Source organism: Haliotis rufescens, unplaced genomic scaffold (genome assembly GCF_023055435.1).
Source record: "Haliotis rufescens isolate VD_foot unplaced genomic scaffold, xgHalRufe1.0.p SCAF_3, whole genome shotgun sequence".
Classification (NCBI taxonomy): domain Eukaryota; kingdom Metazoa; phylum Mollusca; class Gastropoda; order Lepetellida; family Haliotidae; genus Haliotis; species Haliotis rufescens.
Genome location: NW_025964001.1, coordinates 55,469,947 through 55,482,798, shown reverse-complemented (window position 1 = coordinate 55,482,798; position 12,852 = coordinate 55,469,947).

The following is a 12,852-nucleotide window of genomic DNA, read 5'->3' as shown; positions in this document are numbered from 1 at the left end:
ACAGATGTGGTTTGCTCACCTGGCCTGAAAGGCAATGTGAGCTTGTGTCATTGCAATTAAGTCGTCAGTCATCTGTCGTCCTTGAACATTTATACATGTTTGGCTTTTTTTCCAAAAAGGCTTAATGGATTCAGCTGAAATTGTGTGTGGATGTGTCTTGCTAAAAGGGGATCAAAGTTTGTTCAAGGCATCAAAATTGAAAGTCCAATTGCCGACAGATTAACATCTTTGATTAAAGAAACCAACAGTAAAAAATCTTCTATACAATGGGTATTTGGGTAGCCTAGTGGTTAAAGCGTTCGCTTGTCACGCTGAAGACCCGGGTTCGATTCCCGACGTAGGTACAATATATGAAGCTCATTTCCGGTGTCCCCCGCCGTGATATTGCTTGAATATTGCTAAAAGCGGCGTAAAACCATATTCACTCACTCTTCTATACAAGCTTACAGGGGAAGAAGCCTGAGACTTGGTTAGTGAGATAGTCACCATAATTAGGTCCATGTGGGTTCATTAGCATGGCAGATTCGGTGAGGTGAGGTGAAATTGGGTTTAACGTCGCGTCCAAGATTATTGCACTTATATAGCGATGTGCATGCACGTGTGTGTGTGGCCGCTTGTACTAGTCCGGACTGATGCCGATTTATAGTGCTAGCTCACTGAGATACAATGCCGCAGATTAACATGAATACCCCACTCAGTAACAGTATACTGACTCCGAGCCGACCAGTCCTTGTTTTAGCCCCTTAATGCCGGGTAACGACAGGGTAACAACAAGTACCATCTTTTAACGTATTTTTGTATGACGCGGCCGGGGATCGAACTTCGGACCTTCCGCTCTCCGGGCGGACGCTCTACCACTAGACCACGGAGGCGGTCCATGGCAGATTAAGTACAGTCATGTGAAACAATCGTGTTGTCCTTAACTTCTTTTGAGAAGTGTAGGTTAAGAGTGAGAGAGTGAGTGAGGTTTCACGCCGCTTTTAACAGTATTCCAGTTAAATCACAGCGTGTCAGCTTAATGTGGGAGGAAAACCCGAAGTGATGCAGGTCTCAGACGTTTACTACTCTGGTGAAACCCACGAGCACGGGTATGGCTCTGACAAACCAAGAAACATAATCGGGGCGAACCGGGATTCGAACCCACAATCATAGGTTTCTGGCGTGCCCAAGGGACGCAACTCAGCCCAGCGAATCGCGGCGCCTTAGACGACTGGGCCACCCGTGCCCCCTATAGGTTAAGGGCATTGAAATGCCAAGCGCCTGAATACCAGAATATTGAAGTTTGATATCGCATCTCAAAACAGCTTTGTACTTTGAGGAATTTGAACCAGGCTATTTATAAAGGTTGGTGGACATGGTGGGCCCCTGGATATGGCCAATTGTGTGTCGGGGGAATGTGACACCCTTGTAATCGGGTTAGAACAAACATGTTGTCATAACATGGCGGTCCAGGAGAAACTAGGAGAAAACACAACAGCAGGTGAGGAAACAAACACCACAACATATGTTAGGTTGCAGCACTGGGATCTGACCAAGCAGATTGAACTGCGAGATGCCGAGCAAACCTGGCTATCCTTGGGACCAGTTCCTCCATCACAGATTGTCTTATTCTTCACTTAGTTTGTAACGATTCATCAAACTATCGGTGTATCACGATCGCCAAGTGTGAGTGAGTGAGTGAGTTGGGTTTAACGCCGCTTTTAACAGTATTCCAGTTATATCGCGGCGTGTCAGCTTAATGTAGGAGGAAAGCCCGAAGTGATGCAGGTCTTAGACGTTTACCACTTCGGTGAAACCCACGAGCACGGGTATGGTGCTGACAAACCTAGAAACATAATCGGGGCGAACCGGGATTCGAACCCACAATCATAGGTTTCTGGCATGCCCAAGGGACGCAACTCTGCACAGCGAATCGCGGCGCCTTAGACGACTGGGCCACCCGTGCCCCCGCCATGGGCAAGATGGAAATAAGTCTATGACACTTTAATGATGTCAGCTTCAATGTCATGAAGTTTTTGTAGGTATTAAGACATATTAAGATGAGGGGGCACGGGGGCGGGGGACAGTCGTCTGAGGCGCTGCGATTTCTAGGTTTGACATTCACAAACATGCAAACATTCACATATTACGTGAACATCAGTTTATATACCTGGCTTTTCATCATTACTTGTGTTGATAAGTTCTAAAGTATATGAATTACCGTAGAAAGCTGATAAACGTCTGAGACCTGCATCGGGTTTTCGACACGCCGTGATATAACTGGAATAATATCAAAAGCAGCGATTAACCCAACTCACTCACATATTAGTTGTTTGTTGTTTTACGCCGCACTCAGCAATATTACAGCTATATGACGGCGGTCTGTAAATAATCGAGTCCCGACCAGACAATCCAGTGATTGATATCATGAGCATCGATCCAAGCAATTGGGATCGATGACATGCATCAACCAAGTCAGCGAGCCTGACCACCCGATCCCGTTAGTCGCCTTTTACGACAAGCATAGTCACCTTTTACGGCAAGCATGGGTTGCTGAAGACCTATTCTACCCCGGAATCTTCACGGGTCGTTTGCAGGTAGGGCTGGGACGTTTCCAAATTTACTACCCGGGTATCCACCCCCCTATTACCCGACCCTACCCAGGTACCCGCTGTAGGTCCTAAGAGATAGGTACAAAATGTCCGATTGGGAATAGTTTAACTGTAGCCTTGGCAAAATGTATTAAGATACACATATAAACGATCTGGTCATGCATACACTGAAGTTGACTGACGTTTTATCTTTATTCAAACATAAAAGTCAGAAGGAATGGGTGCATGGTCAGAAAGAAATGCAAACATCAGCAACTTGTAGCGTAACCATATACAGTTGTAGATCATTTTTGTCATTAAACAATATATCACGTGACTAACCACGGGTCCGGGAAGTCCTGTGGGTACCCGGGTCCTTCTCAGTACCCACCCGACCCGAGTACCCGAGTTACCCGTCCCAGCTCGACTTGCAGGCTTCTCTATTACGAACTCACGATGCCATTTAGAAAGTGGTCAAATGTAACAAATATTATATTTGGGATAACACTTTCTTTGTAAAGTACAGATTCTTGTACTTTTTGGGGGTTGATTCCCGTCCGGGATTCGAACTGCCAGAGTGAGGCACCTAATAGCCAGCACACAAAGTCAGCGATCTAACCCACTCAGCCACCGAGGCTTCCACAAAATGAAAGTCCGACAACTGGTAGTCTAGATCACGTACTTTGTGTACCCCTCTGACAAGTGTAAATTGGCACGGCTCCCATGGCCGAAAGCTATGAACACACAATGCCATTTAGAAAGTGGTCAAATGTAACTAATGTTATATTTGGGATAACACTTTCTTTGTAAAGTACAGATTCTTGTACTTTTTGGGGTTGAGTCCCGTCCGGGATTCGAACCCACACTGCCAGAGTGAGGCACTCAACCCCAAAAAGTGCAAGAATCTGTACTTTACAAAGAAAGTGTTATCCCAAATATAACATTTGTTTCTCTATCACGTTCTGCTTCTCATGGCATTTTGTCTAACTCAAACTTTATAAACGGTCTTGTCTCAATTTACATGGACCACACCTGAAATGTGACAGTAGCTGCCGCTGCTTCAATGCCTGCTGTCAATGTCATGCTGGTATGACCTTCATAATACAGTCCCTCACAAAAATATATAGTGTTTTTTCTTTTAGTTTTTCCCGCTCAGGTACATCGGTGAAAGTAAAACATTCACACAAACGTTATAATATTTTGGTATCCATCTAATAAAATTGTTAAATGTTAGCAAAAATACTGATTTGTTATTTGTATGACATAGCGAGAAAGTTGTATTTATGTTACCTTGTGCATGTTACGATGTGCAGCGAAATGATCAGATAAGGGTCGATTTTGTAATTATAAGAATTGTTTTTCATTTATTGTGCATGCATCAAAGTATAACAGTAAAAAATTTGGCATAAAATTGTTCCACGGTTTTAAACAATTTGTGACTGTTATGCTTCGATGCAGGAATGAAAAAATGAAAAACGATTCAAAAATAACTTTCTTATCATAACAGCCAATGTCTCCGATTATTTTGAGTTATTAAACGAACAGCTATTAATCAGGCCTTCGGGGTTGTCAGGGACTGGTGCAATGAATGTAGCCTCGAGCAAGTGTACAAATATGCAACTTGAACATGAACCTCTCTACTTCAGAGACAAAATGCATTCTTTATTATGCTGCTGGTTATCAATGATTCGGCGTGAGAAGTAGACATGCTCTATTATGAAGACCTCTCGGTTGAGAATGAGACCACATTTTATCATCCAAAACTGGCTCCCACAGGATATATTGCTTCTGTGAGATCAAGATGTATCTACACTGTATATACACTGCAATGAAATTGCATCACAATGCTTTGCAGACAATTGTGACATCATTGGTTTCCATGACGTCACAATCAAATGACATCACTAATAGCTCTTCTACTGAAGCTGTAAGCAGTACTTTTTACACTTAGACACTACTTTTTACCATCTACAAACTGAAAAAGTTAAAAGAGTGATCTTGGGTGATAAATAAAATCTCACCCTTGTGTCTTTTGATATCAAATATATCAACACTCATTGATATATTTGATACCAAAAGACACTCGGGTGAGATTCTCTATTTATTTCATATTTTCTTTACACTATTCTGAATTCAGGTGCCATATTGCACACCTTGATGCAATGACATGATTGGCCAAAACAGGTAACTGAACCAGTGAAGTTAACATTCCTGTTGAAATTTTTAGACATATTACATTTTTTCTCGGTATTCTGAAACACGTTCATACAGTTGACACGTACCGTAGTTCTGATTCTCGACATGGTTATACATATAAACTACTCAAAAAAAGTTAAGGACCTCCCAATTCGTTGATATTACTATAGTTTATCTGTCGTGCCATGAATCGGAAAGAATCATGTGTTTTTTTAAGTTCTTTTGAGTCCAGGAATTTCAATGGACAGATCAGAACTTCCACAATTGTTGGGACAAGTGATGTTATATCCAAGGCAGGTAACTCATGCACTGTTATTATCAATCATCAAACACATTGTTTGAACGTTGTTAGATACAGTATTTACTCTGTTACGTGTAAGGGGGCACGGGTGGCCCAGTCGTCTAAGGCACCACGATTCGCTGTGCAGAGTTGCGTCCCTTGGACACGCCAGAAACCTATGATTTTTGGTTCGAATCCATGTTCGCCCCGATTATGTTTCTAAGTTTGTCAGCACCATACCCGTGTTCGTGGGTTTTCACCGAAGTGGTAAACGTCTGAGACCTGCATCACTTCGGGCTTTCCTCCCACATTAAGCTGACACGCCGTGATATAACTGTAATACTGTTAAAAGCCGAGTTAAACCCAACTCACTCACTCACCCACTCACTCACTCACTGTTATGCGAAAATGTGGGTTCACAATATAACATTTATGAATCAGAAACATAATAATCACATTTAATTTTACTTTGAGAAAATGTCCAAATTAAAAACAAATTCAATAATTTATTCATCAATATGAACTTTGTAACAATCGATAAACATCACATTCTGGTAAAATGATAAATTTGATGACTAAAGAAATGTTCTACTGACATGTTTTTAATTCTTATAAGATTCTAATTATTCAGTTTCAAATAAACATAAATAAAGTATGATGCAGGACGAACAAAAGTGTCAACTTATCACTTAAAACGGTTTCAACTAAATGAGGTTTGAAAGTAGCTGTAGTCACGCTGATTGTGGCCAAACAACATTCCAACATATTTTTAAGTTATAGTTATGCATATGAGAAAGCCTGTGGCCTCTTTCATGACAACTCTTGTAATTTGAGGTCACCCATACAACATCATATGAATCTTAAATAAGATTCAACTGTGGCTATAATATTCAGCAACCCATGCTTTCCGTAAAAGGTGACTATGCTTGTCGTAAGAGGCGACTCACGGGATCGGGTGGTCAGGCTCGCTGACTTGGCTGATGCATGTCATTGCATCCCAATTGCGTGGATCGATGCTGATGATGTCAGTCACTGGATTGTCTGGTCCAGACTCGATTATTTACAGACCGCCATCATATAGCTGTAATATTGCTGAGTGCGGCGTTAAACAACAAACAAACAAACACACACTGTGACAAAAATGCACAGAGCAATATTATGCCTCTTGTATTTTCTATTTTCAGTATTGTACTTTGGGGTCAACTATACCACATGAAATGAGGAACAATAGAAACTTAAAACAGGATGTTCTTCTCCTTTGACGTATACTACTCAAATGAAGTTGAGGAACACCTGATTTTTTTCATATGAGAAGTATGTATGATTGTTTGTTTGTTTGCTGTTTAACGCCGCACTCAGCAATATTCCAGCTATATGACGTCAGTCTGTAAATAATCGAGTCTGGACCAGACAATCCAGTGATATACGTCATAAGCATCAATCCACGCAATTGGGGTCGATGACATGCATCAACGAAGTCAGCGAGCATGACCACCCGATCCCGTTAGTCGCCTCTTACGACAGGCATAGTCGCCTTTTACGGCAAGCATAGTCGACTTTTACAGTATGTATTATTGAGGATGATGTGTTTTACAGTATATATTATTGAGGATGATGTGTATGATTACTCAGTGGATTAATATTTTTCTTCTTGACATTCGTCCTCCTCACAAAAAGCATTGCAGGTAATGTTTCTTGAAGAATAAATATAATAATTAATAATAATATTTTAATTTTAGAACACCAGGCATTTATTTGATAGATCACAGAAATGGCATTGTAAGAACTTATTTCAATTTCCACAAATCAAAGAATCCCAACTCTTTAAATTTTAATGCTTAGACTTCTATTTAATTGTAATAATTCTAAATAAGAAATTCCATTTAATTTTGATAATTCTACATAAAGTATCAATAAAGATTATTCACCGATTAATTTTGAATTTATCACTCAACTATCTGCATAACCAATCCTTGTTTAGAAATTATGAATTCCTGATTTTTGAGTGTTTTCTTGGAAATTACTTTAAAAAGATATCTTTGATTATTGCTTCCTCCTTTCTGAAAGAATGACAACTTCCGAAGAACATATAGTTCAGGAAATGCAGTACACACTATCTACAGAACAAATTAATGTTCCAAAATGTGTTTTCTCCTCCAAGATCAAAGAAAATATTATTTCAAAACCAAAGATTAAATCATTTCCAGGCACCTAAATACTTCACCCTGTCAACTTGACAATCTAAATTATTGCCCTTCCGTCCCATGGAACCGGATAGATAGGAAGTAAAGGATACTTTGAACCTTCTGCAGAAAGGAATATATTAACTTGGCATATTTCAAGATGGTCTGATAACGTTGGCACCAAGGGGACCGTGAGGACAAAAGCCTCTCCAAGACCATATCATTCATGTTGGGCCAGCGCCAGGAGAGAGAGAAAGGTCATAGCAGTCATCATTATCAAAGATCATGTTCTCCTTACAACTAAATGTGACTGTTTGACACTTTTAGTAATAGATGATGAATAGAGATTGAATTATGGTCTGGGTGTTGATGAGACAACGGTGTTCAGGTAGGAATCATGGGACAACCGTGATGTGAATAATAGGTTTCATCTGTTTTGGAGCCTAACATTGGGAGCATGGTGTATGGGAATACAGACCACTTGCTGTCAGACTCGGGATCTGATTTGTGGTAAATATATCTTTGGTCTGGGGATAGTATAAACTACCATCTAGTCTCTGAAATGAGCTATTTTACAGGGAAAAAACAGTTGTTAGATTATATTTATGGAATATGCATGTAATGAAAAGGAGCCCAGAGACCAAGTATTATAGACTTGCATGGGCTTTATTGGGTATTATTGTTTCCGGGTCTGTGTGAAGGATAGAAAGGAAATGGACAAATCTGGATGTTCTTGTTTGCAGAAATCAACAAGCAGACATGTCTACAGTCCTGCACCATGACCGTGGAATATATTTATTTTATGAAAAAATCATAATCTAGAAACGCATACAAAAGCAAGTCTAACCAGCCCTAGAATCAGCATAAGGAATTTTTTTTATTTTTAGAGCCAAGAAGGATATTGCATACTATAAGATTTCAGAGACTAAATGTTAGTCTAATGTTTATAAAACAAACAAAAATCCCAATGAACTAATTTACAAGCAAACCAGTTGTGTAAATTCATGCTCACTATGTCAATCACTGGAATGTCTGGTCAAGATTATTTACAAACTGCCTGACCGCCTCCGTGGTCTAATGGTAGAGCGTCCGCCCGGAGAGAGGAAAGTCCGGGGTTCGATCCCCAGCCACGTCATACCAAAAGACGTTAAAAAGATGGTACTTGTTATTACCATGTCTGACGCTCGGCATTAAGGGGCTAAAACAAGGACTGGTCGTCTCGGAGTCAGTTTACCGTGTCTGAGTGGGGTATTCATGTTAAACTGCGGCATGGTATCTCAGTGTGCTAGCACTATAAATCGGCATCAGTCCGGACTAGTACAAGCAGCCACACACACACACACACACACACACACACACACACACACACACACACACACACGTGCAAGCACGTCGCTATATAAGTGCAATAATCTTGAAAGGGCGTTAAACCCCATTTCACCTCACCAACAAACTGCCTTCATATAGCTAGAATATTGATGAGTATGGCATTTGACAAAAGACAAACAAAGAAGCGTTAATGAATTCTGAATGGGTCACCAAGTGGCAGCAAAAATCTGGTAGTTGAGTTCAAACCGAGCATAACTTGCTCACCAACCTTTTCGGTTAGCATCTTATCTATTGTTATTTCATGCATGTAAATAGGGTTTCTTTCCATCATGCTGCCGCCAATCAAGCAGTTGGACACTAATTAACAAACTGTCTGTCCCAGCACTGCACAGCTGGTCCTTGTTGCCCCCTATTAACTTCACAATGAGACTATCATACACTTCCTGCTAATGTAGATAATTACATATTAAGTGATTACTGTCAGTTCTCCTTTATCACGGTTATGCAACATGCCAAACAGGATGGCAGGTTGTTTCACATCCTTAGAGAATGCTGGAGCTAGAGCCAGTTCCAGAAGATCAATTTGGTGCAGGGGTCATTATGACTGCCATATTCTAACATTTGCTACCAACTTTTGATAGGGATAACAGATATGTCATTCTATTTAGGGGGCGGTCGGGTAGCCTAGTGGTTAAAGCGTTCGCTCGTCACGCCGAAGACCTGGGTTCGATTCCCGACATGGGTACAATGTGTGAAGCCCATTTCTGGTGTCCCCCGCCGTGATATTGCTGGAAAATTGCTAAAAGCGGCGTAAAATTAAACTCACTCACTCACTCACTCATTCTATTTAGACATACACTTGATATACTGTGGCAATCAGTTTTGTGTGTCACGAAAATTATGAAAATATCCCTTTCAAAAGTGGAGTGGTGTCATATTTGTCTTAGCACTAAGGATGCAAGGGTGGCCCAGTCACTGCGTATGTACATTTCGCTGTGCGGAGTTGCATCCCTTATGGTCCAGAATCTTATGATTTGGGGTCCAATTCCCACATTTTACCAAATTAAATTTCTATGTGTGTCTGCACCAAAGCTGTGCTCGTTGGCTTCACCAAAGTTTTTATCATCTAAGGCCTCCAAAACTGTCAGCCTTTTGCCCACATCAAGCTTTCCTATCCATCTCTGTTGTATCTTTTAGCCAATCTCCACACATCTGAGGGGGTGGGTGGCCCAGTCGTCTAAGGCGCTGCGATTGGCAGTGCAGAGTTGCATCCCTTGGGAACGCCAGAAACCTAAAATTGTGGGTTCGAATCCCGGTTCGCCCCGATTATGTTTCTAGGTTTACCATTACTTACCACAAACAAATCTGTCAACTGATTACTTCATTCCAAATGCATTGCACCCGGATGGCGCTGGGACATTGTTTATAATATCAATCATTGGTTTGTCTGGACCAGAGTCGATTATTTTCAGGCTACGAGGGGCGGTCGGGTAGCCTAGTGGTTCGCTCGTCAAGCCAAAGACCGATTCGCGACATGGTTACAATGTGTGAAGCCCATTTCTGGTGTCCCCCACCGTGATATTGCTGGAATATTGCTAAAAACGGCGTAAAACCACACTCACTCACTCACACTCACTGCAACTATACCACTCAAAACAAGTTACAGAACACCCACAGTTGGAACGCTGATTAAGTACAGGCATATGAAAAAAAGGGGTATTCTTTACTTCTTTTGAGTAGTATATATTAAACATTAAAGCATTTTTGTTCCCACAAGACCAAACATTTTAAACAAGTTAATGTAAAATAAAACAAAAATCCAAACAAATTGGTCAGCAAGATTCTGTAAGCCATCAAATCAAGGTGTGTCCAAATAAATGCAAAACCCACTCAGTCTAACACTACTACTTTTGGCCAAAATATTGCTGACTGGGGCATTATACAACAAACAAACATGTGTATGGAACTGTGGATTGGAAAATTATTTTAATGGTTCCAGGGATTTCTGAGACAGCTAGGTATCTCAGCATGTATATTATCAGTGACAATATTCTGGTACAGATATCGTGTGTCTGGTCTCAAACTGTTGTAGTCTTTATAAATCTCATTTCAGAATGAAATTAAAGGAATTTAATTTGACCTATAAAACCTAACACAATGCTTAGAGACTTTTATGATGGTATTTTGTGACATTGTATCCCTTATCACATGTTTCAGACATTTGTTCGGCGTCTTTTACATTCTTTGTTACCTAAGAAATTATCTGTGTTCCACAGATTTAGACCAAATGACATTTTAATGTTAAAGATGCACGTTCTGTAATCTTCTTAACAGATTATATAATCAATACAAGACCATAAAGAGGAAGAAATAGCAAGATTTACATGAATGAAAATACCTTCAGAATAAATGGCTTCAAAATTGTAGTTTTTATCACAGTCTATTTGATCCTCAATATTTTTCAGTCATTGGATTATTTATTTTTGAGCAGTTAGCTGGTTTGAACTTTCTCCTAAAAAGAAGTATCAATAACATTTTGATGGAATATTGTTCGCTACATTATCTAATTAATATTTCTTCTTCTTTTTTATTTTGCAAAACAAATCATTTTACCAAAATTGCGAAAAATGATTTGAAATTAACTGATTGAATGAGATTAAAATTCTTTGAATGAATTACAAGAACTTTAATCCCTTTTAAGTTGATGCTTTGAACCATCAGTATCCTGGTTTGTGGTCCATGCAACAGGATTCACGCTAATCCAACACATGGGTTATATCTCCTCTCAGGTGGTGGGATGGAGTGGGATTTAGTCATGCTTGGCATCCATTCACACATGACTTGTGAAGGTCCGGGTAGAGAATAGGTCTTCAGCAACCCATGCTTGCCATAAGTGCGACTATGCTTGTTGTAAGAGGCGACTAACAGGATCGGGTGGTCAGGCTCGCTGACTTGGTTGATGCATGTCATGGTATCATAAATGCAGAGATCTTTACTCATGATGTCAATCACTGGATTGTCTGGTCCAGACTCGATTATTTACAGACCGCCGTCATATAGGTGGAATATTGCTGAGTGCGGCGTTAAACAACAAACAAACAAACAAACAAACAGGCTTGAATATTTACAGACCGCCGTCATATAGCTGCAATATTGCCGAGTGCGGCGTTACACAGACTACAGACACTCACATGCACTCACCTTCTCGCTCAACCCCTCACTCACTCACACGCTAGCTCTCGCTTGCTCGCACAAGTCTTTTGTGGTAAAGTACACACATAGAAGCTTAGAAAACTTTGGTGGGGCTATTTGTCTTAGATGCTCTGACATCGTCACCAATAACATAGAAGATGTTTCAGAAATCCTACTCACGCATTTTATGCATTAAAAACAACAACACAAAAAGCAGTATAATATTAATATTCATGAACATGTTGGCTTAATTTTCTCGTATAAAAAAGTCAAGGTTGCCGAGGCTCTACGAGTGCCCATATTGGCATGGACACCATGCCTGCATAATAATCATCCATCATTGAGCAGCATCATTACTCACAGCCAATAGGAGACCATCGAGACCCCGTATGTCCGCATCTCAAGCCATCATCTCCTGTCTCCATCACAGACAGGGTGGTCCCCAATCTAAATATTGACCGAGCTGGGTTTTTAAAAATGATTTGTTGTAAATACAACGTGGATTACATAGTATTCATCATCACAATGACCATTTCTGGGTTCCACCCCAACGGTGTCGGCCTCTGGGAAACATTACGCAGGCACTTAGCTTTAGAAAAATATGCTTGTTTTTCTTAATTTGTTTTAATGCTTTGAATTTAATATTTCCTGTAATTTGCCAGTGTCCATATGTTTTAGGTTAGCTGTGTTGTACGCCAAGAGGCTCGGCTACCACACACAAACATGTTTTTTTCCAACTTTACCGAGTTCCAGACTTGAGTATTAAACATATGGTGTGTGTGGTTTCAACAAGGTTATCTGTATGAATATATACACACGCACATTTCGGTCTTAGAAAACCTCAACAAACATTTCAATAAGTGAATGGGTGTAACTTGTCTCTCCAAAAACAATCACTTCAACAGTTAGGACTTAATGCCAGATCCTATATAGTTATATTACAGTGTTGTTTTTGAAAATTAATCATGAAAGGGTGATGTTGGCAAGCTTTTCTCCATCAAAAGAGGTAATCGGGTAATAAAAAGATAATGAGATTCGGGAGCTTATCATATCAGGTTTGCGATGCTATGCCAAACGTCGGTATTATCACAATGTTATGTGT